We start from the raw sequence: 27,146 nt of genomic DNA, 5'->3' as shown, positions 1-27,146 counted from the left end.
AGGGATGAATCTCTTCCTTTTGATGGGAACACACGGCCATTTCCTGCAGCCCCCAAATAAAAGTGAAATATCAAATATGTGCAGAAAATAATCGCTTTCGGCGGCTTTTTTTTTGCCCATTCAACACATGAACTCCCCCCCCCCCCCCCGTGGGTCGAGGCCTCGTGTGTGACAAAGAGAAAAGAGAGAATGTGCACAACGAGGTGCAGAATACCTGAGCAAAAAATAGTCTCTCAGAGCGCCGGAGCGTCACCGTGTGCTCTTGTGAAATTCCCACGCATCGCCGATACATTTTAATCACGCACCGGAGATGTGGGAACCTTGAGTTTGTTGAAGCTAACGCCTACAGAAAGCTACATCTGCAATGCTAATCGCACTCCGCCAAAAGAGCCCCGCAGACTAGCCTCGGCTTCTCCGTCAGACTAAAAATGCATCGACAATAACATCGAGACACACTTGTTGCAAGATGCATGAATTATATTTATGGTAGTGTTATATTTTCATAAAAGGAGCAACAATGAGTCCAACACTTATTTGTACTATTTTATTATATGACTACAGGTGGTACTCATTTTTATGATGTTCAGTTAATGGCTACCAAGGCACTACTATTCATCTTTTTATTATTATTGTATTTGATATGTCAATACCTAAAAATTTTAAAAAATTAAAAAATTGTTTTTTTTTAAAAAAATGTTAAAAATTTTAAAAAATAAAAAATTACAAAAATTACAAAAATTACAAATATTTACAATTTTTTTTAAAATTTTACAATTTTCAAAAATTAATTTTTTTTTTAAAATTTAAAAAAAATTAAAATTTTAAAAATTTTAAAAATTTAAATTTTTTAAAAAAATTTTAAACTTAAACTAGATTAGGAAAGCAGGAAGTGAACAAATGTAACAGTTGCTGATTGTAAAAGTACCAGATGGAGGGGTAGGATTTAATAAGCTTTGCTTCTTCCTACTCCTTTTGGACATGTGGAACTGGGAACATTATTTAATTTTCAAATTAAATAAAACCATAAAAAATAACAAAAAATGTAATCTGATGCATGTTCAAATTAAATATAACCATAAAAAAATTAACTAAAAAAATACAATTAAATAAAATTAAATTATATTATGAAAGCAGGAAGTGAACAAATGTAACAGTTACTGATTGTAAAAGTACCAGATGGAGGGGTAGGATTTAATAAGCTTTGCTTCTTCCTACTCCTTTTGGACATGTGGAACTGGGAACTGATTATGGGATGCATTCAATTGTAATCTGATGCATGTTCAAAATAAATAAAACCATTTAAAAAAAATTTAAAAATTAAAAAAAATTGTTTTATTAAAAAATACAATTAAATAAAATTAAATTATATTAGGAAAGCAGGAAGTGAACAAATGTAACAGTTACTGATTGTAAAAGTACCAGATGGAGGGGTAGGATTTAATAAGCTTTGCTTCTTCCTACTCCTTTTGGACATGTGGAACTGGGAACTGATTATGGGATGCATTCAATTGTAATCTGATGCATGTTCAAATGAAATTAAACCATTACCATTACCATTACCATTACCATTACTGTACGTCCATACTGGTCATACATGTTTTATGCTGACCCAGAATAAACAAATAATCATGTGTTTCCAACGGGAGGTTCCATCTTGTATTCAATCCCAACCGCTGTGTTTCACTGACTGACGTCTTGGCTGATTTGTTTTTTTTTTCCGTTCACGCTGAGCATCACAAACCTCAGGCTAAACCAGTTTTTAGGGACTATTTTGAGAATACCCCCAGAAAGCTTTTAGAAGCCACCCAATAAATCATCCCATTTCTGTTTTGTAACATCCAACATCCAACCTCTCCGGGTTCCTTCCCAGGAGATCGATGCATCTCCGCTCGCTTTTGTTTGGATGTCACAATTCCAGAGGAATTTTCAGAGATTCTAATTGAACTTTCCGGCCTGTATTCGCTACGGATTTGTCAATGTGGGTATCAGCTGTTGTCCTGCCTTTATGATACACTTTTAACAATGGGACACTGCAGGATTGGTACTAAATATTACAGCTACACAAATTAATGTACACAAAATGAAATTCATTAAAATTCAAAATAATAATAATAATTAATAAACAAATATTAATAATAATAATTATATTATTATTATTATTATTATTATTCATCTTTTCATTCATTTTCAACCACTCGACCACTGTGCAGCCCAATAATATAATAATAATGATTATTATTAATAATAATAACAATAATATTATTAATAATAATAATAATAAATTAATTAATTATAATATATTAATTAATAATTTGTGTTATTATTATTGTTGTTTATTGTTATTATTATTATTATTATTATTATTATTATTATGAAATAATGAATAATAATAATATTTTTTTTTTCATTCATTTTCAACCACTCAACCACTGTGCAGCCCAATAATATAATAATATAATAATAATAATACTCATTATTATTATTAATAATAATAATAATACTCATTATTATTATTATTATTATTATTAATAATAATAATAATAATAATAATAATAATAATACTAATAATAATAATAATAATAATAATTATTATTATTATTATTATTATTAGTATTATTATTATTAGTATTATTATAATTACAATATATTAATTAATAATTAATATTATTATTGTTGTTGGGCTGCACAGTGGTCGAGTGGTTGCAAATGAATGAAAAATGAATAACAATAATTATTATGAAAATATGAATAATAATAATAATAATAATAATAGTAATAATAATAATGATGATGATGATGATGATGATGATTACACTGGGGAACACTCAAAATGTTGCATTTAAAGTAAGACTTGTTTTTAGTCAATTTAAGTGTGCTGAGTTCAAATCTGAAGTTAGTTTTTTTCTGCAAGCTACAGATTTTATGCAATCTTTAATTTTTATTAAAAATAGAAAAAATCGAGCATTATTATAGGATATTGCAATGTCAGCCACAAATCAGTATATTTAACAAGGCAAAAGAAACAGAACATTAAAATGTGATTTTAGATTAAAGTACACCATTGTTAGAAGTGCCATATGTTTTTCTGGAAGCGTTTCTCAGAAAACAGTCTTTATCGCAACGTGAGATAAGCATAATTTACAACGTTCTTCAGATAAGAGTCAATCACAGCTAATAACGCTTATCACTTTCTGTCAGTACAGTATTTTAGTCAGGCAGGAATTTGCGTTTGTACACTTCATCTGGGCAATCTCGTTTAATACTCCAGCAGTAGTCGGCCATCATACTTTTGTCCCAGCGACCTTGGTAGCGTTCTTCCATGATCTTTAGGTCTTGGTGGAACCGCTCTCCTTGTTCGTCACTCACAGCCCCCAGGTTTTCAGGGAACTGGTCAAGGTGGCTGTTCAAGAAATGAAGCTTGATGCTCATGTTGCACCTGAGAGCACGAAAAGCGAGGAGCATTCTGTTCACAAGTTCATTGTAGTTCTCTGCCTTGTTGTTTCCAAGGAAGTTCTAAGCGACTGCCACAAAGGATAACCATGCTGCCCTCTCCAAGGCGGTCATCTTGGCAACAAACTGATCATCACGAATGAGGGTTCGAATCTGTGGGCCATCAAACACACCTGCTTTGATCTTCTCGAACGACAACCCTGGTATAGCTTTGATTATGTGTTGGAAACATTCACCTTCGGTATCCAGTGCCTTGACAAATTGTTTCATCAAACCTAGTTTGATGTGCAGAGGAGGAAAGATGATCCTATCTCTGTCAACAATTGGGTCATGTGTGATATTTGGCATGCCTGCTTCAAGGGTTTCACGAACAGGCCAGTCCTTCTGGACCCAGTGTCTGTCTCGTGCTCGACTGTCCCACATGCAGAGGAAACATGGAAACTTGGTGAAACCTTTCTGTTGACCAAGAAGGAAGTTTACCATTTTCAAGTCTACACAAATGATCCAGTTGTGCTCACGATATTTGAAGAATTCCATGACCATTCTGATGTCATCATAGTCTTCCCGCAGATGAACTGAATGACCTACAGGCACTGCCCCGTAAACATTGCCATTATGCAAAAGAACACACTTGAGACTGCGTTTAGAACTGTCTATAAAGAGCCGCCATTCAGTTGGATCATAGTGAGGAACACCCAGTTCTTTGAGAAGACCTGGGATATCATGGCAGTAAACAAACTGTCTGTCTTCAGAAAAGAAGGTCACAAAAAGCTGGTCGCGCTTTCTGTAATATGACACTTTAACAGTGTGATCAACAAGATTTTTGCCTTGTAATCTTGATGCCAAAAGCTCAGCTGCTTTCTTTGAAAGACCTAAATCCCAAACTAAGTCATTCAGTTCAGTTTGGTGAAGAGGCTTGGGGACTGGGGGAGATTCAGTCTCTGAAGAACATTCCTCGGATTGTTCCCACTCAGTTTCTGGCAATTCATTGTCACAACTGTCTTCCTCGTTCGTATCATGTCCAATGTCTTTATCGTTTAATGAAGGCAAACCTTTGAAAACTGGAACAGGAATGGAATCTATGTATATAATCTCAAAACGCATAGATTTGGGTTACGTAAGTTCATATATTTAGACTATTTAATCTATCTCAAATTGCATGAAAACTAGAGCTTATGGAGAAAAACTAATTTCAGATTTGAAATCAGCACCTAAAAATCATTCAGAATCAGTTAAAAAATCCAATGCAACAGAAAGTTGAAAAAATATTGTTCCCCAGTGTTATTATTATTATTATTATTATTGGGCTGCATAGTGGTCGAGTGGTTGAAAATGAATGAAAAATGAATTATTATTATTACTACTATTATTATTATTATCTATATTAGTGGTAGTGATGGGAACACTTACAATGCAAAGTGGAAATCATAATGATAATAATAATTGTTGTTGTAGTGGATTTGTAGGTAGTTTTGTGTTTTTTTTTTGTTTTTTTTCATGGTTTTAAAATTATTGTCATTTGTTGCTATTATTACTGTTATTATTATTATTCTCATCATAAACCGGAGTACCCGGAGAAAACCCAGGCACGCACACACGGGGAGAACATGCAGACTGCATACAGAGATGCCCAAGTGGAGAATTGAACTCAGGTCTTCCTGATCTCCTGACGCTGTGGCCTTTTATTGTAACTTGTTACGCACAAAAAGAATATGTATCATAATTCATAAATCATAACCCTAACAGAACAATCCCGATAATATATCCAAAGTGTAAAGTGCCTTCCCATTGCTTATTAACGATGTGTTTTGTTTATGACTGTCATATTTTCTATGGATCAATCATGTTTTTCCTGTCTGCTCCTGTATTGATTTTACCTCGTCTCATCAGTCAGGTACTACATTGTGTGTACACAATTACTGCCGGCCAGTCTGCCTTTTCCTTCCTTGTATACTTCCTTGTAACCTCACAGCTAGGAGACCAGGGTTCAATTCCACACTCCGAGTTTCCACCTGTGGAGTTTACTAAAGGATGACGGTCGTTTGATGCTATAGCGCAGGGTTCTCAAACACGCGGCCCGCGGGCCAAATGTGGCCCGCAGGACACTAGTTTGAGGCCCCCGCCTTGATATGAAAGTTTAATGTTAAGTTTGATATGGATGCTGTATGGTATCATGTACCCAGAAAAAAATGATTACGTTTGATTCATGTTCATGTTAAAGGTTAAATAACTGTTAATAGTTATCCTCCCTATCCGTGTGGAAGTGGTAATATTATTTTTACAATTGTAATGACAATCACACACTAAAATTGTTATTTTTGGAAAATTAAGATTATAATGTTACAAGAATAATGTCAAAATATTATGGGAATAAATTCAGAAAAAAATCAAATTCCAAATTCAGAAATGGAAAAAAAAGCTAAAAATAATAATAATAATAAAATAAAAAAATAATAAGATAAAAATGTTGTATTCTAATGAGAAAAGAGACACAATTTTATAAGAATAAATTTGTAACATTATGTGGAAAAATAATGATATTTAAGTATCCTCCCTATCCGTGTGGAAGTGGTAAGTTTTCTTGGCTATTTAAGTTGAAAGGATGTGGAAAAATAATGATATTTAAGTAGCTTAGAGTTGAATTAGTCAAGAAAAAAATACATTGAAAAAAATTCACAATATTATGAGAAACAAAATGAAGAATGCGTGGGAAAACAGAATGAAGTTATGAAAAGAAAATGAGGTTAGGGGAAAGTTCTGCGACTATGGAAATAAATAAATATGAGAATATTGATGCAATGGAATAAAGTTGATGAAGATAATTGAACAAAAAAATTGGGGAAAATGGGGCAAAAAACACATTTGCCCCGCGGGCCGCGTGTTTGAGACCCCTGCTGTATGGTATCATGTACCCAGAAAAAATTATTACGTTTGATTAATGTTCATGTTAAAGGTTAAATAACTGTTAATAGTTATCCTCCCTGTCCGTGTGGAAGTGGTAATATTATTTTTTACAATTGTAATGACAATCACACTAAAATTGGAAAAAAAATTGGAAAATTAAGATTATAATGTTACAAGAATAATGTAAAAATATTATGGGAATAAATTCAGAAAAAATTCAAATTCCAAATTCAGAAATGGAAAAAAAGCTAGAAAAAAAAATAAAAAAATAATAGGATAAAAATGTTGTATTCTAATGAGAAAAGAGACACAATTTTATGAGAATAAATTTGTAACATTATGTGGAAAAATAATGATATTTAAGTAGCTTAGAGTTGAATTAGTCAAGAAAAAATACATAGAAAAAAATTCATAATATTATGAGAAACAAAATGAAGAATGAGGTTAGGGGAAAGTTCTGCGACTATGGAAATAAATAAATATGAGAATATTGATGCAATGGAATCAAGTTTATGAAGATAATTGAACAAAAAAATTGGGGAAAATGGGGCAAAAAAACACATTTGGCCCGCCGGCCGCGTGTTTGAGACCCCTGCTGTATGGTATCATGTACCCAGAAAAAATTATTACGTTTGATTAATGTTCATGTTAAAGGTTAAATAACTGTTAATAGTTATCCTCCCTATCCGTGTGGAAGTGGTAAGTTTTTGGCTATTTAAGTTGAAAGGAAATAACTTGAAGGCTACCGTTTAGGTCGCTAGTTGTCTAGTTAGCGAGTTAGCATGTGTCTCAAAGACCCTGCAGTTGCGCAATATGTTGTAAATAAAAAGAGTATAAATGTGACTATAGTCGTGTTTAGTCATGTCTACAGGGCTCTAATAATGCTTTGTTCATTTTATTCTGAAAAATAATAATTTGTCTACCCATTAACTATATGTGGTTTCTTAATTTTTTATTATTTGGTGTTTTATTATTATTATTATATTTATTTATTACTGATTAATTTTCTTTATTCTTGATTTATTTATTTTTCAGCTTATTTTGTGCAGAAAAATAAAAATTAAGATATTTGAGAAAAATGCAAGGTTTTATTGTAAAAAAAAATGTTTTCTGTTTTTAATTTTGTTTTTAATTTTTTTTTTTTTTTTTTTTTTGGGGGGGGACCCAGACCCTAGCTCCGGTGGCCCCCCGAGGTAAATTGAGTTTGAGACCCCTGGTTTATAGTATACTATAATTCTAGTATCGCTAGTAACTCCAGTGTTTCTGTAGCCAAATTAACTTGAATTACGGTGCATTCAAGGACCACAAAAGTGCAAAAAATCCCAATGTTTGATGAAAAAAAAGCCTGTATTGACTTAAATATCACCATGACGAACCCTACAAGTTGCTTAAAATATGGAGGGGCGGGGGGCGAGGGGGGGGTGCAGCGAGGCGAGAAAACAAACAATAGGATGATGGAGACTCTCCTACCTGCTCTTCTTCCCTCCATCACCCCCCCCCCCCCCACCCCCTTCTTAACAAGCAGACTTTTCTTCTTCCTCTCTCATCTCTCCCTCGCTTCCCCTCTGGTTTTCGCAACACCGTCTCCGGGGACCAAACACACCCCTGTCAGGTTGCCATGGAAACGCCTCACACACACACACACACATGTGACGCCGCCTCTCGCTCTCTTGTCTTGTAAGCGGTAATAACGCCCGCATCCTCGCTCTCCTCCGTTAGCATCCCCTCTGTCGTTTAGCGACTTGTGTCCGATTTTCAACATTTTTTTATTAGCGTCAACTTTACGAGGAAATCAGACGGAGATTTTAATCGGTGCACAAACGTGCGGTTCTCGGGTTGGAAGTAAAACCGGAGACGGCGTCCGCGGTCCCTCAGCTGGGACGTAACTCATCTATAATTCAGTCCTATTTCTCCGACTTAAAGTCAGCGTTGAGGTGTGCTTTTTTAGATCCTTCAGCTCTTTCCACGAGGGGGGGGGCTCCAATAAAAGGACTCAGATGCAGACTGGCCACGCACACACAATGTAAATAAAAACTATTAAAAAACACATAAAAAAATGTAATAAAATTTTTTTTAAAAACACATAAAAATAAAAAATTGAATTATATTAGGAAAGCAGGAAGTGAACAAATGTAACAGTTACTGATTGTAAAAGTACCAGGATTTAATGGTCTGATGATTTTTTAATTAAAAAAAAAACAATTAAATTAAAAAAAAAACAATTTTTAAATAAAAAAATTAAAAACATTTTTTTAAATAAAAAAATTAAAAACATTTTAATAAAAAAAATTAAAAACATTTTTTAATTAAAAAAATACAATTAAATAAAATGAAATTATATTAGGAAAGCAGGAAGTGAACAAATATAACAGTTACTGATTGTAAAAGTACCAGATGGAGGGGTAGGATTTAATAAGCTTTGCTTCTTCCTACTCCTTTTGGACATGTGGAACTGGGAACTGATTATGGGATGCATTCAATTGTAATCTGATGCATGTTCAAATGAAATTAAACCATTAAAAAATGTAAATAAAAACAATTAAAAACCACATAAAAAATTTAATTAAAAAAAACTTAAATTATATGTATAATTATATGTTCAAATAAAATTAAACAATTTAAAAAAAATAATAAAAAAATTAAAAAAAACACATACAAATAAAAAAATAAATTATATTAGGAAAGCAGGAAGTGAACAAATGTAACAGTTACTGATTGTAAAAGTACCAGATGGAGGGGTAGGATTTAATAAGCTTTGCTTCTTCCTACTCCTTTTGGACATGTGGAACTGAGGTGTGCTTTTTTAGATCCTTCAGCTCTTTCCACGGGGGGGGGGGGGCTCCAATAAAAGGACTCAGATGCAGACTGGCCACGCACACACACACACACACACACACACACACAGAAAACTTCATGTCTTCTTCAGGGACCACCTTGTTGTCCGTTGAGCGTCATGGTCATGGGAAACACCTGTCACACCCGCCCCCCCCCTCCCCCTTTTTTATATCCATTCACACCCAGTGTGAAAGTGTCGTCATGCACTTGGAAAAAAAAAAAAGAAAAAAAAATCCCACCCGCATTTCCCTCACCTCCGAAACTGAGTAAGACCTTCATATGTTCTTCCATCACCACAGAACCCCCCCCCCCTCCAAGAAGACCTGGACCAGGCCCCTTCCCTTTTATTTCCAAATATCCCATAAGCAGACAAAGACTACGCTTATTAGTACCTAGCTAAGTTAACATTTGACTCATATTTTTAGCATCTTAGCTAAAAAAAAAAAAGCAGCAAGAGTACAAAAAACTGTTCCCGTACCAAAAACCTCACGAGTCTTACCTTTGTGCCTGATCCTCCACATGCCGATATCCACCTTTTACATCACAGAGTGGGAGTCCACGACACACACACAAACACACACACAATTACACACACACTTGCATAGATGGCGAACACAGTCCTCAGTTGGCGTTCTTGCACTTCCTTTAAATTGTTTCCTTGATTTATTTCTATTTTCTTTTTTTTTTTTTTTTAATGCGGTCTTCGTTCCAATTTACCCGGCAGCTCATCCCTCCCGGAGGCTGCTCCAGGTTTAACAAGGCATCGGGATCGTGTTGGATGACAGTGGAGCGAGAGAGAAAAAGAGAGAGAGAGAGAGAGAGGGAGGAGAGAAAGGGAAAGATGCATCAAGCCAGCAGCAGCAGAAGAACTGATGTGATTGTACCTTCAGAATAAAAGCTTCATATTGAATGAATGTATTACAATGTCAACATTATAATGAAAATTAATTTCTAAGGGATCACAATACATGAAAATATGAGCTGGAAAAAACCTCATATTACAAATATACATAAACATAAAGTGGCCGGAAATATTTCAGTATCGAACAAAGCAAAAATTAAATTAACAAAAACTTAAATTATATGTATAATTATATGTTGAAATAAAATCAAACCATTAAAAAAAATAATAAAAAAAATAAAAAACACATAAAAAAAATAATTATATTAGGAAAGCAGGAAGTGAACAAATGTAACAGTTACAGATTGTAAAAGTACCAGATGGAGGGGTAGGATTTAATAAGCTTTGCTTCTTCCTACTCCTTTTGGACATGTGGAACTGGGAACTGATTATGGGATGCATTCAATTGTAATCTGATGCATGTTCAAATGAAATAAAACCATTAAAAAAATGTAAATAAAAACAATTAAAAACCACATAAAAAATTAAATAAAAAAAAACTTAAATTATATGTATAATTATATGTTCAAATAAAATTAAACAATTTAAAAAAATTAATGAAAAATTTAAAAAACACATAAAAATAAAAAATTTAATTATATTAGGAAAGCAGGAAGTGAACAAATGTAACAGTTACTGATTGTAAAAGTACCAGATGGAGGGGTAGGATTTAATAAGCTTTGCTTCTTCCTACTCCTTTTGGACATGTGGAACTGTGAACTGATTATGGGATGCATTCAATTGTAATCTGATGCATGTTCAAATGAAATTAAAAAAAAAAGTACCATTAACCATTAAAAAAATGTAAATAAAAAAAATAAAAACCACATTAAAAAAATTAAATAAAAAAATTAAATTGACAAAAACTTAAATTATATGTATAATTATATGTTGAAATAAAATTAAACCATTAAAAAAAATTAATAAAAAAATTAAAAAACACATTAAAACATTTTTTTTAATTATATTAGGAAAGCCGGAAGGGTGTGAATGTGAGTGTGAATGGTTGTTTGTCTATATGTGCCCTGTGATTGGCTGGCCACCAGTCCAGGGGTGTACCCCGCCTCTCGCCCCAAGAAGACAGCTGGTGACGACCCTTGTGAGGATAAGCGGTAGAAAAAGAATGAATGAATTATTTGTACATTATTTGTTATTTGACTCTAATTCCTCATCTTCAGTGTCACATTTAGATAAATCAAATGAAGAGCAAACTAAGTGTGTGTTTGCTTGTCTTTGTGTGTGTTTGTGTGCACGCAATTAAATCAAATATCACATTAGCATGAGCTGGAAGGCTTTCCTATTGTGAGATAACTAGCAGTGATCAATGGTCCAATCTATTTGTGTTTAACCCTTTAGATGCACGAGTGACTGGACCCTACACTCTTCCATAAGGGGGTCAAAAATCACCCATACTAGAATCAATGCCTTTTTATGACAATTTTGCTATTTTGGTTAGGAATAATCACTTGTATGATATTTAGTATTATATTTAGGACCACACAAGAATTATTTCATATTAAAAACATCTTCGTTTTTCACTTTTTTACATCTTTGAAAAAGAAAATGACCCCGTACAACAATAGAAAATGGGAGGATCAATTGTGTGTTGCATAAAGGTAAGTTAAAAATGTGAACGGCATGATATCAAAAATATGATTTTTGAGGAATACCTGGAATATGAAATGATAACAATTTTTCATTTCGAAGATATTTCAAGAAAACAACCTGACCGGGTCATTTTTGACCCACTTATGGAAGGTTGGGGTAGTAACACAAAAACTAAAATTTCTTAAAATGTATAAAAGGTAAGTTAAAAATGTGAACGGCATGATATCAAAAACATGTTTTTGAGGAATACCTGGAATATGAAATGATAAAAAAAAATCATTACTAAGATATTTCAAGAAAACAACCTGACCGGGTCATTTTTGACCCACTTATGGAAGGTTGGGGTAGTAACACAAAAACTCAAATTTCTTAAAATGTATAAAAGATAAGTTAAAAATGTGAACGGCATGATATCAAAAATATGATTTTTGAGGAATACCTGGAATATGAAATGATAACAATTTTTCATTACGAAGATATTTCAAGAAAACAACCTGACCGGGTCATTTTTGACCCACTTATGGAAGGTTGGGGTAGTAACACAAAAACTAAAATTTCTTAAAATGTATAAAAGGTAAGTTAAAAATGTGAACGGCATGATATCAAAAACATGTTTTTGAGGAATACCTGGAATATGAAATGATAAAAAAAAATCATTACTAAGATATTTCAAGAAAACAACCTGACCGGGTCATTTTTGACCCACTTATGGAAGGTTGGGGTAGTAACACAAAAACTCAAATTTCTTAAAATGTATAAAAGATAAGTTAAAAATGTGAACGGCATGATATCAAAAATATGATTTTTGAGGAATACCTGGAATATGAAATGATAACAATTTTTCATTACGAAGATATTTCAAGAAAACAACCTGACCGGGTCATTTTTGACCCACTTATGGAAGGTTGGGGTAGTAACACAAAAACTAAAATTTCTTAAAATGTATAAAAGGTAAGTTAAAAATGTGAACGGCATGATATCAAAAACATGTTTTTGAGGAATACCTGGAATATGAAATGATAAAAAAAAATCATTACTAAGATATTTCAAGATAACAACCTGACCGGGTCATTTTTGACCCACTTATGGAAGGTTGGGGTAGTAACACAAAAACTCAAATTTCTTAAAATGTATAAAAGATAAGTTAAAAATGTGAACGGCATGATATCAAAAATATGATTTTTGAGGAATACCTGGAATATGAAATGATAACAATTTTTCATTACGAAGATATTTCAAGAAAACAACCTGACCGGGTCATTTTTGACCCACTTATGGAAGGTTGGGGTAGTAACACAAAAAATAAAATTTCTTAAAATTTATAAAAGGTAAGTTAAAAATGTGAACGGCATGATATCAAAAAATATGTTTTTTGAGGAATACCTGGAATATGAAATAACAATTTTTCATTACAAAGATATTTCAACCTAGACAAACTAGAGAGCTAGCGACCTAAACGGTAGCCTTCAAGTTATTTCCTTTCAACTTAAATCGCCAAAAACTTACCACTTCCACACGGATAGGGAGGATAACTATTAACAGTTATTTAACCTTTAACATGAACATTAATCAAACGTAATAATTTTTTCATACCAAGGCGAGGGGCCTCAAACTTGTGTCCTGCGGACCACATTTGGCCCGCGGGCCGCGTGTTTGAGACCCCTGACGTAAACAAATACATGTGTAGAGTTTTGAGATAATTATAATAACCACATAGTGTATCAAAATTCTCTTATGAAAAAATGTCAACTCCATATTCAAATTCTAATTTGTGAAGCACTTTCCTGATCTCCATCTTGGCCATATTTTTTTATTTTTTCATTTTTTTTATGTTTTATTTTTTTAGCTCCTGTCAGCTGCCTCAATATTGGCAATAGGCTCAGGAGGTAGAGTTCAACTTCATCAGTTTGCTTAAGCCCCGGGATTGGAAGATGCTAGTTGATATTGGCAAGCATCTAATCTCTCCGTGCAGAGACCGCAACCACCAGCCTCAAGGCCAGACCACCAAAGAGGCCTACGGACTCCACAGACCTGGCAGCAGATGCACAACAAGGAGGATGCAAGACCAAAGTCCATCAGGTTGTTTTTCTTGTTTCTTCCACCATCAGACTCATGAAAGATCTTGGTATTCATGGACAGACAGTAGGATCTAGTCTCTGAAGAGGCCAAAAGAAGCACACCTGGGTTGCCAGATGTTGTCAATAACCTCTCTGGAGATTATCAGTGGGCCTATCATCAAAACCCCAAGGAAGGAGATTGCCCTGTGATGATCCTAATTAAGTTTGAAACCCACCCCCTTTTTGCCCGTACCCAAGAATAGGATCTAGTGGGAAGGTGGCGAGAGGACGGGGGGGCTGAGTGACTCTGTAAATTTCCACGTTTTCTCCCCAACAAATGTTCTGCACCCAAAAGGCAGAAAAATCAAACCATTCCAGAAAAAGTTGGAAATGAATCTTCGGTTCATGGAGGACGATGTTGAGGACTAAAATATTACAATAAGAACAAAAAGTTTTAACAAGGATACAAAAATGCTACAGTTGTAGCTGTTTTGACATTTTTTTTAAAATGTTTAAAAATTGTTTTTATTATTTTTTAATGGTTTAATTTTATTTCAATATATAATGATACATATAATTTATTTTATTTTATTTAAAAAAAAATTATGTGTTTAAAAAAAAAATATTTACATTTTTTAATGGTTTAATTTAATTTCAACATGCATCGGATTAAAATTGAATGCATCCCATAATCAGTCCCCAGTTCCACATGTCCAAAAGGAGTAGGAAGAAGCAAAGCTTATTAAATCCTACCCCTCCATCTGGTACTTTTACAATCAGTAACTGTTACATTTGTTCACTTCCTGCTTTCCTAATATAATTTAATTAAAAAAAAAAGTTTTTTATTTTTTTTTATTAATTTTTTTAATGGTTTAATTTTATTTCAACATATAATTATACATATAATTTAAGTTTTTGTTAATTTAATTTTTTTAATGGTGTTTTTAATTTTTTATTTACATTTTTTATGGTTTTATTTCATTTGAACATGCATCAGATTACAATTGAATGCATCCCATAATCAGTTCACAGTTCCACATGTCCAAAAGGAGTAGGAAGAAGCAAAGCTTATTAAATCCTGGTACTTTTACAATCAGTAACTGTTACATTTGTTCACTTCCTGCTTTCCATAATAAAGTTTATGGGTTTTTTTTTATATGAGGGAAAAAATTTGCAGTTTTTCTTTGTGTAATCATTCCGTCCTCGAAAAAGAACCGTTCAAATAAATCTTAAAGGTCCCGGAATGAATAAGACGTTCAAGACATGACTTCTTTCCATCAAGTTGCCACTTTTTTCGGTTTGAATGTGTCTTTTATTGCAACGCCTTTTATGCCTGCAAAAAAGGAACAAATAAAACCAGAGTTTTTTAAGGTTTTTTTTTTCTGAGTGTGAGTCGGCTGAAAAAGCACGGAACGAATCATACGTGCCAATCTGAATAAATAACGGCGATGAAGTGACTTTCAATTTGTGTAACATGGTTACTGTCAAACTAAGACTTAGTTGTGAAGAACGGAGACGGAACTGTCCCTCCTCAGATGAAGTTTCTTCACATGACATTTTGAGTTGGAAAATTAAAATGTCATCTTCCTTATGTTTAATAACTTGAGGTTCACGACAGAGGAATAATGTTTCCTGTTTATCAATCTAAAATGTCAAGATGAAACTTGATTATGTTTATTATGGCTTCGCCTCCATGGTTATTTGCCCAGAGACTATTTGACATATTGGTAGAAGTTTGGAACTGTAATGGTAATGGTAATGGTAATATAATTTATTTGTTTTGTTTTTTTTCAATGTTTTTAATTGTTTTATTTAAATTTTTTAGTTTTTTTTTCCATTTGAAAACATGCATCAGATTACAATTGAATGCATCCCATAATCAGTTCACAGTTCCACATGTCCAAAAGGAGTAGGAAGAAGCAAAGCTTATTAAATCCAACCCCTCCATCTGGTACTTTTACAATCAGTAACTGTTACATTAGAAAAGCAGGAAGTGAACAAATGTAATGTAAGTTTTTTTATTTAATTTTTTAAAATTTAATTTAAAAAATGTTTTTATTTGTTTGTTTTTTTTCATTAAATGTAATTAATTTTTAATAATTAATTTAATAATTAATTTTTAATCATTTGTGATGTCATTAGAACAGTGCCGATACGGTGTTGAGTGTGTGTATATAATTTAAGTTTTTTTTAATTAATAAAAAAAATTGTTTTTAATTTTTTTTAGTAACTGTTACATTTGTTCACTTCCTGCTTTCCTAATATAATTTAAGTTTTTTTTTTTAAATTAATAAAAAAATTGTTTTTAATTTTTTTACAATTTTTTTTAATGGTTTAATTTCATTTGAACATGCATCAGATTACAATTGAATGCATCCCATAATCAGTTCACAGTTCCACATGTCCAAAAGGAGTAGGAAGAAGCAAAGCTTATTAAATCCTACCCGTCCATCTGGTACTTTTACAATCAGTAACTGTTACATTTGTTCACTTCCTGCTTTCCTAATTTATTTTTTTTTATTTAAAAAAATGTTTTTAATTAAAAAAAAAATTTTTTTTAATGGTTTTATTTCATTTGAACATGCATCAGATTACAATTGAATGCATCCCATAATCAGTTCCCAGTTCCACATGTCCAAAAGGAGTAGGAAGAAGCAAAGCTTATTAAATCCTACCCCTCCATCTGGTACTTTTACAATCAGTAAAAATATAAATATGCTTTTTTTCTTCATTAACCGAGGGACATCCTTTTATTATATCCACTGTATATGAAAATGGAGGTGTCCACCCGTCCATTGGGAGGCAAAAATATAAAAATATCTCAAATTCAGTTTTTTTTTTTATGTCTAACCGAGCAGCACCCTGGAGCTAAGGAGTAGCTAAAGTGTTCCGTGTTTACTAGCAACCCAAAATACCTCACTTGGTCCGTCGCCATCGTAGTACAGTCCTGGGAATGCCGAGGAAAACTGATGGATGTCTCCTCATTGTTCTTGGCTATGCTGTGAATATTGCATAATACATTTTTCGCATTTGCGGAGTAATTCCCTCACCGTAAGGTGCCCCGGAGGAGCAAATAAACAAAAGTGGCTCAGAGGTAAACGTTAAATTGTTCCAATAATCGGTGCATGCAAGGGATGTCTGTCAGGGAACCATAAGCAAAGCAACAACATGAATTATTAATATTAATAAAGACAGCTGGGATAGGCTCCAGCACCCCCGCGACTCTCGTGCGGAAAAGCGGTAGAAAATGAATGAATGAAAATATTAATATGTAAAATATTATAAATATAATATTATTTTTATATTATAAAATTATTAATATAAATATATTCATATATAAACATTCATATATAAAAAACACATTATTTTCTTTATTTTTCCAGGGCCAGAAATACAAAGCATGTTAGTATTTTTTATTTATGTTCTATTTTCAATATTTAGATATATGTAGGTATGAATGTGAGTGTGAATGGTTGTTTGTCGCAAGAGATCTACTCTTGTGGTAGAAAATGAATGAATGAAAATATTAATATGTAAAATATTATAAATATAATATTATTTTTATATTATAAAATTATTAATATAAATATATTAATATATAAAATTATTAATATATGAATAATATAAAATTGTTATCAAATAAAATATAATATTAATAAAAAATATTAATATTAACAAAAATACATTATTTTCTTTATTTTTCCAGGGCCAGAAATACAAAGCATGTTAGTATTTTTTATTTATGTTCTATTTTCAATATTTAGATATATGTAGGTATGAATGTGAGTGTGAATGGTTGTTTGTCTATATGTGCCCTGTGATTGGCTGGCCACCAGTCCAGGGTGTACCCCGCCTCTCGCCCCAAGAAGACAGCTGGGATAGGCTCCATCATTTCCTTGTGACATTAGTGAAGATATGTCTCATCAAAAATGGATGTATTTGTGAATATAATGTAAAAAAAATACCAGCTGCACGGTGATCGAGTGGTTAGCAGGCCTCACAGCTAGGAGACCCGCGTTCAATTCCAGAGTTTGCATGTTCTCCCCGTGCATGCGTGGGTTTTCCCCGGGTACTCCGGTTTCCTCCCACATTCCAAAAACATGCTAGGTTAATTAGCCACTCCAAATTGTCCATAGGTATGAATGTGAGTGTGAATGGTTGTTTGTCTATATGTGCCCTGTGATTGGCTGGCCACCAGTCCAGGGTGTACCCCGCCTCTTTCTCGAAGTCAGCTGATATAGGCTCCAGCCTAAGCGGTAGAAAATGAATGAATGAAGCTAAAAAAAAAATACCCATCTCATTATGCTTATTATTACTTTTATTATATTTCCCTTACCTGAATATTTGGATCACTTAGAGTGAAAAGCAAACATGGAGGACGTTGTGTGTGTGTGTGTGTGTGTGTGTGTTATATTGATCTGAACTCCCTGTGCAGCTGTCTGAGTCAGTCTTGTGTACAAAGCCCATTTCCTGACAGCACAATAGTTGAATAGCTTTGTTGCTAGCGTAACAACACAACAGAATACAAAGCACAAAAACGTCTAAACCCACACATAATGTACTATATGCACAAACCAATCTAAAACATCAGTATTACATATTCCTGGCCTTAATGAAGTATTTTTAGACATGAAAATTAACAAAAATATAAATACAGTTTAAGCCAATATCATATGTTGTGGTTTACTAGACCGGCTAATGGGTGTCACTACTAATACGCACCAAACTTTATCGCCAAAGACGGCTTTTTATTGTTTTATCTTCATTGGAGTTGAGATGCTGGAACCTATCCCAGCTGACTTTGGGCGAGTCTCCAATTAACCTAACATGCATTATTTGGCAATGTGGATTTTTGTAACACACACAAGCACGGGTCTTATTTATGGTTTGTTTTTCTATGATTATATCTACGATATACGGTAGTAGTAGTGTAAAGGTGACTATAGGGTTAATATTAAATATCTAGAGGGCTCTAATCATTGTAAAAACAGTATTTAGAGTGTCCTGAACAGGTTTTCTGTGCCGTAAGTACAAACATATTCCGCTTATAATAATGATAATAATGATAATAATGATAATAATGATAATAATGATAATAATGATAATAATGATAATAATGATAATAATGATAATAATGATAATAATAATAATAATCAATTCCTACCAATTCCATATAATAATAATAATAATCATCATCATCATCATCATTATTAGTTACATAATATAATAAATAATTATATAATATTATTTCTATAATAATTATAATTATTATTAATAATAATAAACAAGCCATACTATAATAATAATAATAATGACTATTATTATTATTATCAATATTAATAATAATCAATTTATACTGTAATAATAATAATAATATTATTATTATTATTATTCATTCATTTTCTACCGCTTATCCTCACTAATACTATATATATATATATTATTATTATTATTATATATATTAGATATATTATTATGATGATGATGATGACGATGATGATGATTATTATTATTATTTTGATCATCATCATCATTATTAGTTACATAATATAATAAATAATTATATAATATTATTTATATAATAATTATAATTATTATTAATAATAATAATCAAGTCATACTATAATAATAATAAAAATTATTATTATTAATATTAATAATAAACTTATACTGTAATAATAATAATATTTTTATTATTATTCATTCATTTTCTACCGCTTATCCTCACTAATACTATATATATATATATTATTATTATATATATTATATATATTATTATGATGATGATGATGATGATGATTATTATTTTCATCATCATCATCATCATCATTATTATTATTATTATTATTATTATTATTATTATTATTATTATTATTATTATTATTATTATTATTATTATTATTATTATTATTATTATTATTATTATTATTATTATTATTATTATTATTATTATTATTATTATTGCGGTCAGGTCTGTAACCATTAACCACACAATAATTTTGACACATTGAGTCGTTTTGGTCATTTACAGTATTTTTGTTTTTTTTTACTTTGCATATGTGTTCATGTGTTTTGGATCATTTGGAACATTTGAACATTGCTGTCCCCGCCAGGAGGAATTGAGCCCCCCCCCCCCCCCAAAAATGAAATGGTCCCTGATCACAAAAGGACACGAGTTATTTGACAGAACCGAAAGCCGGAGAAGTTTGAGTAAGTGAAAGAAAAGCCACCTGACTCATCCTCCGCTCTGCAGTAGACTCATCCATCTTTGCAGCCTTACACAACATTTCATTCCGTTTCCATTCAATAACTCATACAGCACTCCACTGTGGGGCGAGTGGGGTGTGTGGGGGGTGTGTGGGGCGAGCTCGCGTCTCACATTCCATCTCTCATACATGTGCAATGCATTGCATTATGCTAACATGGACCAGGAATATAGCTCCATATCCATATTTATGATACTATCACACTCCTGTAGAAGATACGGGGGAACTGGTATTTTCGGGATTTTACAAATGTAGCTCACTGTCAATGTCAGGGGTCTCCAACCTGTAGCTCGCCAAAGAATATTTGCATCAACGCTCAGTATTTTTATAACTGCTCAATTCAGACATTCGTGATTCTATTTTATGACAAATGATCACACTTTCGAGTGGTTGCCAGTCGTATTAATAAAACACAAATAGCTCTCCTTTCGTTTGTTTTGGCGATGTAGCAGAGTAATGAAATTTGAAGATTTATAAGTACTTCAAAGGTACTAGGTACTACCTTTTCTATCATACATCTTCAGTATCAGTATAGTTTTCGTCATTTATCTGTTCCAAAAGTTCGAAAAAAATGGAGCAATCTTTTTTTTATGTAAGCCACACCCAAAAATATGAACATTTTTTTTTTTACCAAGAATAATTATTTTAATTTTTCAAAAGTCGTTTGTCTCGGTAGCGGCCATTTTTTATTATTTTCACTGATTTTTAAATGATTTCTACAATTTTCCGTTTTTTTGCTAATCAGAACAGAACATAAGTAATTCATTCATTTTCTACCGCTTATCACAGGGCACATATAGACAAACCATGGCCTTATTTCATGCTTTTATGCTGCACACCATGCACACTCACACAATCGGAGAACATCATTTCAATGGCACCCATTCGTCTATCCGTTCATTTTCTATGCTGCCCATCGTCACTTGGGTCACGGGTATGCTGGAGCCTACCCTGTAAAGGCGGGGTACACCCTGGACTGGTGGCCAGCCAATCACAGGGCACATATAGACAAACAACCATTCACACTCACATTCATACCTATGGACAATTTGGAGTGGCTAATTAACCTAGCATGTTTTTGGAATGTGGGAGGAAACCGGAGTACCCGGAGAAAACCCACGCATGCAAACTGGAGGGTGTAATTGAACTCAAGTCTCCTAGCTGCGAGGCCTGTGTGCTAACCACTAGACCACCGTGCAGCGGTAATTTTTTTTAGCAGTTTTTTTCATTATATTCACAAATATACACAGTATGCTGGAGCCTATACCAGCTGACTTTGGGAAAGAGGCGGGTTACACCCTGGACTGGTGGCCAGCCAATCACAGGGCACATATAGACAAACAACCATTCACACTCACATTCATACCTATGGACAATTTGGAGTCGCTAATTAACCTAGCATGTTTTTGGAATGTGGGAGGAAACCGGAGTACCCGGAGAAAACCCACGCATGCATGGGGAGAACATGCAAACTGGGGGTGTAATTGAACACGAGTCTCCTAGCTGTGAGGCCCACGTGCTAACCACTAGGCCACCGTGCAGTGGTATTTTTTTTTGCAATTTTTTTCATTATATTCACAAATATACACAGTATGCTGGAGCCTATACCAGCTGACTTTGGGAAAGAGGCGGGGTACACCCTGGACTGGTGGCCAGCCAATCACAGGGCACATATAGACAAACATATAGACATATAGACAAACAACCATTCACACAAATTGACTCCAGACAATTTGGAGTCGCTAATTAACCTAGCATGAGGAAACCGGAGAGCCCAAACGGGATTCGAACCCGGATCTTCCCGATTCCCAACATGCTAACCACTCGACCACCCAAATTACAAGCCAAATCACAAACAATAACAACAAAACTGTTTCTGTATTTACTTGGTATCAGATCAGTACCAAACTCGAAGTACTGACCAGCCCTCCTTTTACTGCATGTATTATGCGGCTGTACTGTCTGAAAGTATCCTTCTAGATGAAATCCTTCAGGCTTTAATGTCATTTGAAGATTGTAGATGAAGGCCACACGGTAGGATAACTACCTCTGTGATTGTCTCCTCCTTTCCTGTAATCTGGATGAACAAATCCTGCCATTGATCTTTACGCCACCGGGAGCAAATAAGTGGAAGATCGTGGACCCTGGGGAAATTCATCAGTCTGCTGGAGAACAGTTAACTCCTAAAGCAATCAGCATCGGTGGCGGCGGCTCAGATCCTCCACTTGCCAAGGGTACAAACTCATTTCCTTAGGACACTACAGCACAAAAAGTGCAAATCAAAATTAAAAATGGAATGGGCGGTTTTGTCCACTACCACAATTGACCAAAATGACCAAAATGACCGAAATGAATGGATCTTTTTACTGAACGAACTGGAATCATTCGGTTCACGAAAATGAACGGTTTTTCCGAACACCACAACTGACCGGAATGAACAAAATGAACAGATCTTTTTACTGAACGAACCGGAATGATCCGGTTCACTGAAATGAACGGTTTTGCCCACCACCACAATTGACCGAAATGACCGAAATTAACGGATGTTTTTACTGAACGAACCGGAATCATCCGGTTCACTGAAATGGACGGTTTTGCCCACCACCACAATTGACCGAAATGAACAGATCTTTTTACTGAATGAACCGGAATTATCCAGTTCATTGAAATGAACGGTTTTGCCCACCACTACAATTGACCGGAATGAATGAAATGAATGGATCTTTTTACTGAACGAACCGGAATCATCCGGTTCACTAAAATGAACGGTTTTGCCCACCACCACAATTGACCGAAATGACCGAAATGAACGGATCTTTTTACTGAATGAACCAAAATTATCCGATTCACTGAAATGAACGGTTTTGCCCACCACCACAATTGACCGAAATGACCAAAATGACCGAAATGAATGGATCTTTTTACTGAACGAAGCGGAATCATTCGGTTCACTGAAATGAACGGTTTTGTCCACCACTACAATTGACCGGAATGAACGGATCTTTTACTGAACGAACCGGAATGATCCGGTTCACTAAAATGGACAGTTATGCCCACCACCACAATTGACCAAAATGACCGAAATAAACAAAATGAACGGATCTTTTCACTGAACGAACCGAAATGATCCGATTCACTAAAATGAACGGTTTTGCCCACCACCACAATTGAGCGAAATGACCGAAATGAACTGATCTTTTTACTGAACGAATCGGAATTATCTGGTTCACTGGAATGAACGGTTTTGCCCACCACCACAATTGACCGAAATGACCAAAATGACCGAAATGAATGGATCTTTTTACTGAACGAATCGGAATCATTCGGTTCACGAAAATGAACGGTTTTGCCCACCACCACAATTGACCAAAATGACCGAAATGAACGGATCTTTTTACTGAACGAACCGGAATGATCCGGTTCACTGAAATGGACAGTTTTGCCCACCACTACAATTGACCAAAATGACCGAAATAAACAAAATGAATGGATCTTTTTACTGAACGAACGGAAATTATCCGATTCACTGAAATGAACGGTTTTGCCCACCTCTACAATTGACCGAAATTACCAAAATGAACGGATTTTCTTACTGAATGAACCGGAATTGTCCTGTTCACTGAAATGAAAGGTTTTGCCCACCACTACAATTGACCGGAATGAACAAATGAATGGATCTTTTTACTGAACGAACCGGAATGATCCGGTTCACTGAAATGGACGGTTTTGCCCACCACTATAATTGACCACAATGACCGAAATAAACAAAATTAACGGATCTTGTTACTGAACGAACCGGAATGATCCGGTTCACTGAAATTGATGGTTTTGCCCACCACCACAATTGACCGAAATGACCGAAATGAACGGATCTTTTTACTGAACGAACCGGAATGATCCACTTCACTGAAATGAACGGTTTTGCCCACCACTACAATTGACCGGAATGAACGAAATGAATGGATCTTTTTACTGAACAAACCGGAATTATCGGGTTCACTGGTATGAATGGTTTTGCCCACCACTACAATTCACCGGAATCAACGAAATGAACAGATTTTTTTACTGAACGAACCGGAATGATCCAGTTCACTGAAATGGACGGTTTTGCCCACCACCACAATTGACCGAAATGACCGAAATGAACGGATCTTTTTACTGAATGAACCAAAATTATCCGATTCACTGAAATGAACGGTTTTGCCCACCACCACAATTGACTGAAATGACCGAAATAAACAAAATGAATGGATCTTTTCACTGAACGAAAACGAAATTATCCGATTCACTGAAATGAACGGTTTTGTCCACCACCACAATTGACGGGAATGAACGAAATGAACGGGTCTTTTTACTGAACGAACCGGAATGATTCGGTTCACTGAAATGGACGGTTTTGCCCACCACCACAATTGACCAAAATCACCAAAATGAACCAAGTGAATGGATCTTTTTACTGAACGAACCGGAATCATTTGGTTCATTAAAATGAACGGTTTTGCCCAATACCACAATTGACCGAAATGACCGAAATGAATGGATCCTTTTACTGAACGAACTGGAATCATCCGGTTCACTAAAATGAACAGTTTTGCCCACCACCACAATTGACCGAAATGAACGGATCTTTTTATTGAACATACCGGAATTATCCAGTTCACTGAAATTAATGGTTTTGCCCACCACTACAATTGACCGGAATGAACAGATCTTTTTACTGAACAAACCGGAATGATCCGGTTCACTGAAATGGACAGTTTTGCCCACCACTACAATTGACCAAAATGACCGAAATAAACAAAATGAACGGATCTTTTTACTGAACGAACGGAAATTATCCGATTCACTGAAATGAACGGTTTTGCCCACCACCACAATTGACCGAAATGACCGAAATGAACAGATCTTTTTACTGAACGAACCGTAATTATCCAGTTCACTGAAATGAACGGATCTTTTTAATGAGCAAACCGGAATGATCCAGTTCACTGAAATGAACGGTTTTGCCCACCACTACAATTGACCAGAATGAACGAAATGAACGGATCTTTTTACTGAACGAACCGGAATGATCCGGTTCACTGAAATGGATAATTTTGCCCACCACTACAATTGACCAAAATGACCGAAATAAACAAAATGAACGGATCTTTTTACTGAAAAAACGGAAATTATCCGATTCACTGAAATGAACGGTTTTGCCCACCTCTACAATTGACCGAAATGACCAAAATGAACGGATCTTCTTACTGAATGAACCAGAATTGTCCTGTTCACTCAAATGAAAGGTTTTGCCCACCACTACAATTGACCAGAATGAATGAAATGAACAGATCTTTTTACTGAACGAACCGTAATGATCCGGTTCACTGAAATGGACAGTTTTGCCCACCACTACAATTGACCAAAATGACCAAAGTAAACTAAATGAACGGATATTTTTACTGAACGAACCGGAATGATCCGGTTCACTGAAATGGACGGCCCTTTTTACTGAACGAACCGGAATGATCCGGTTCACTGAAATGGACGGTTTTGCCCACCACTACAATTGATCAAAATGACCGAAGTAAACAAAATGAACGGATCTTTTTACTGAACGAACCGGAATAATCCGGTTCACCGAAATGAACGGTTTTGCCCACCACTACAATTGACCAAAATGACCGAAATAAACAAAATGAACAGATCTTTTGACTGAACGAACCGAAATTATCCGATTCACTGAAATGAACGGTTTTGCCCACCACTACAATTGACCGAAATAAATTGATCTTTTTACTGAACGAACCAGAATGATTCAGTTCACTGAAATTAACGGTTTTGATCAGGAGATCAGGAAGACCTGGGTTCGATTCTCCGCCTGTGTGGAGTTTGCATGTTTTCTCTCATGAAGGGACTTTTATTCACATTTTAATTGCTTCTTAAAACATTAATGAGGCTGCAGTCCAGAAGAAATACCCACAGACGTGCAACAGACGACACGACATGAAGACTCGGGAGGGTCGGGTATGTTGTTCTCATAAGGTTTTTGGGAATAAAATCCAAATGGTTTTTCAAGTGACCTTAATGAATGGCTTTTCCTCTAATTACAGTGCATTACTCTTTATCCAATAAAAAAACCAGTGAGCCCCACATTAATTAACGTCTGCCTGAAGAATGAAGGGATTAAGCCCACATGACATTTACTGGACTAATATATTTTGAAATGCAACACCACTGGTCAAGACGAGGTTGACAGTTAAAGAACCAGTGGATATATATGGTACAGTCCAGACCAGGGGTGTGCAAACCTTTTGACTCGTGGGCAACATTGGGTTCAAACATTTGGTGTGTATTAGGGTTCGGCGGGTTTATTCATTTTCTGTACCGCTTATCCTCACGAAGGTCGCGGGGGGGGCTGGAGCCTATCCCACCTATCTTCAGGCGAGAGGTGGGGTACACCCTGGACTGGTGCCCTCATCAAAGGACCCACCTAGACATATTAGAATCGTTATTTCCATTTTGACGCAGAAGATAAGCTCTCATTGCTGTTTGATAGCCTTATTTCATGTCTTTATGCCGCACACCATGCACACTCACACAATTGGAGAAGATCATTTCAATGGCACCCATTCGTCTATCCATCTATTTTCTATGCTGCCCATCGTCACTTGGGTTTGCTGGAGCCTACCCTGGGTACTCCGAGGGTGGAATTGAACCCGGGTCTCCTAGCTGTGAGGTCTGCGTGCTAACCACTCGTCCGCCGTGCAGCCCTGTACCATGTTTTTGGAATGTGGGAGGAAACCGGAGTACCCGAAGAACATGCAAACTCCACATAGAAATGGTCGAGGTTGGGATTGAACTCGGGTCTTCTATCTGTGAGGCCTGCGCGCTAACCACTCGAGCACCGTACAGCCTGCAATATGAACTCATTCATTCATTTTCTACTGCTTTTTCCTCACGAGGGTCGTGGGGGTGCTGGAGCCTATCCCAGCTGTCTTCAAGCGAGAGGCGGGGTACACCCTGGACTGGTGGCCAGCCAATCACAGGGCACATATAGACAAACAACCATTCACACTCACATTCATACCTATGGACAATTTGGAGTCGCTAATTAACCTAGCATGTTTTTGGAATGTGGGC

At 34.8% G+C, this 27,146-nt stretch overlaps 1 protein-coding gene across 2 annotated transcripts in view; it reads right to left on the bottom strand.

Annotated features, from left to right (window-relative positions):
- Positions 1-9,953, bottom strand: part of LOC131140397 (leucine-rich repeat and immunoglobulin-like domain-containing nogo receptor-interacting protein 2) — a 54,758-nt gene extending 44,805 nt beyond the window's left edge. For both annotated transcript variants that reach the window (XR_009132402.1, XM_058090785.1), the window contains exon 1: positions 9,689-9,953. The gene's annotated coding sequence lies outside the window, so the exon portion shown is untranslated. The remainder of the gene's footprint in view (positions 1-9,688) is intronic.
- Between the last annotated feature and the right edge of the window lie 17,193 nt (positions 9,954-27,146).

Source organism: Doryrhamphus excisus, chromosome 13 (assembly GCF_030265055.1).
Source record: "Doryrhamphus excisus isolate RoL2022-K1 chromosome 13, RoL_Dexc_1.0, whole genome shotgun sequence".
Taxonomy (NCBI): domain Eukaryota; kingdom Metazoa; phylum Chordata; class Actinopteri; order Syngnathiformes; family Syngnathidae; genus Doryrhamphus; species Doryrhamphus excisus.
Note: the sequence above shows the minus strand (reverse complement) of the source record. Positions and strands in the feature narration are given on the sequence as shown.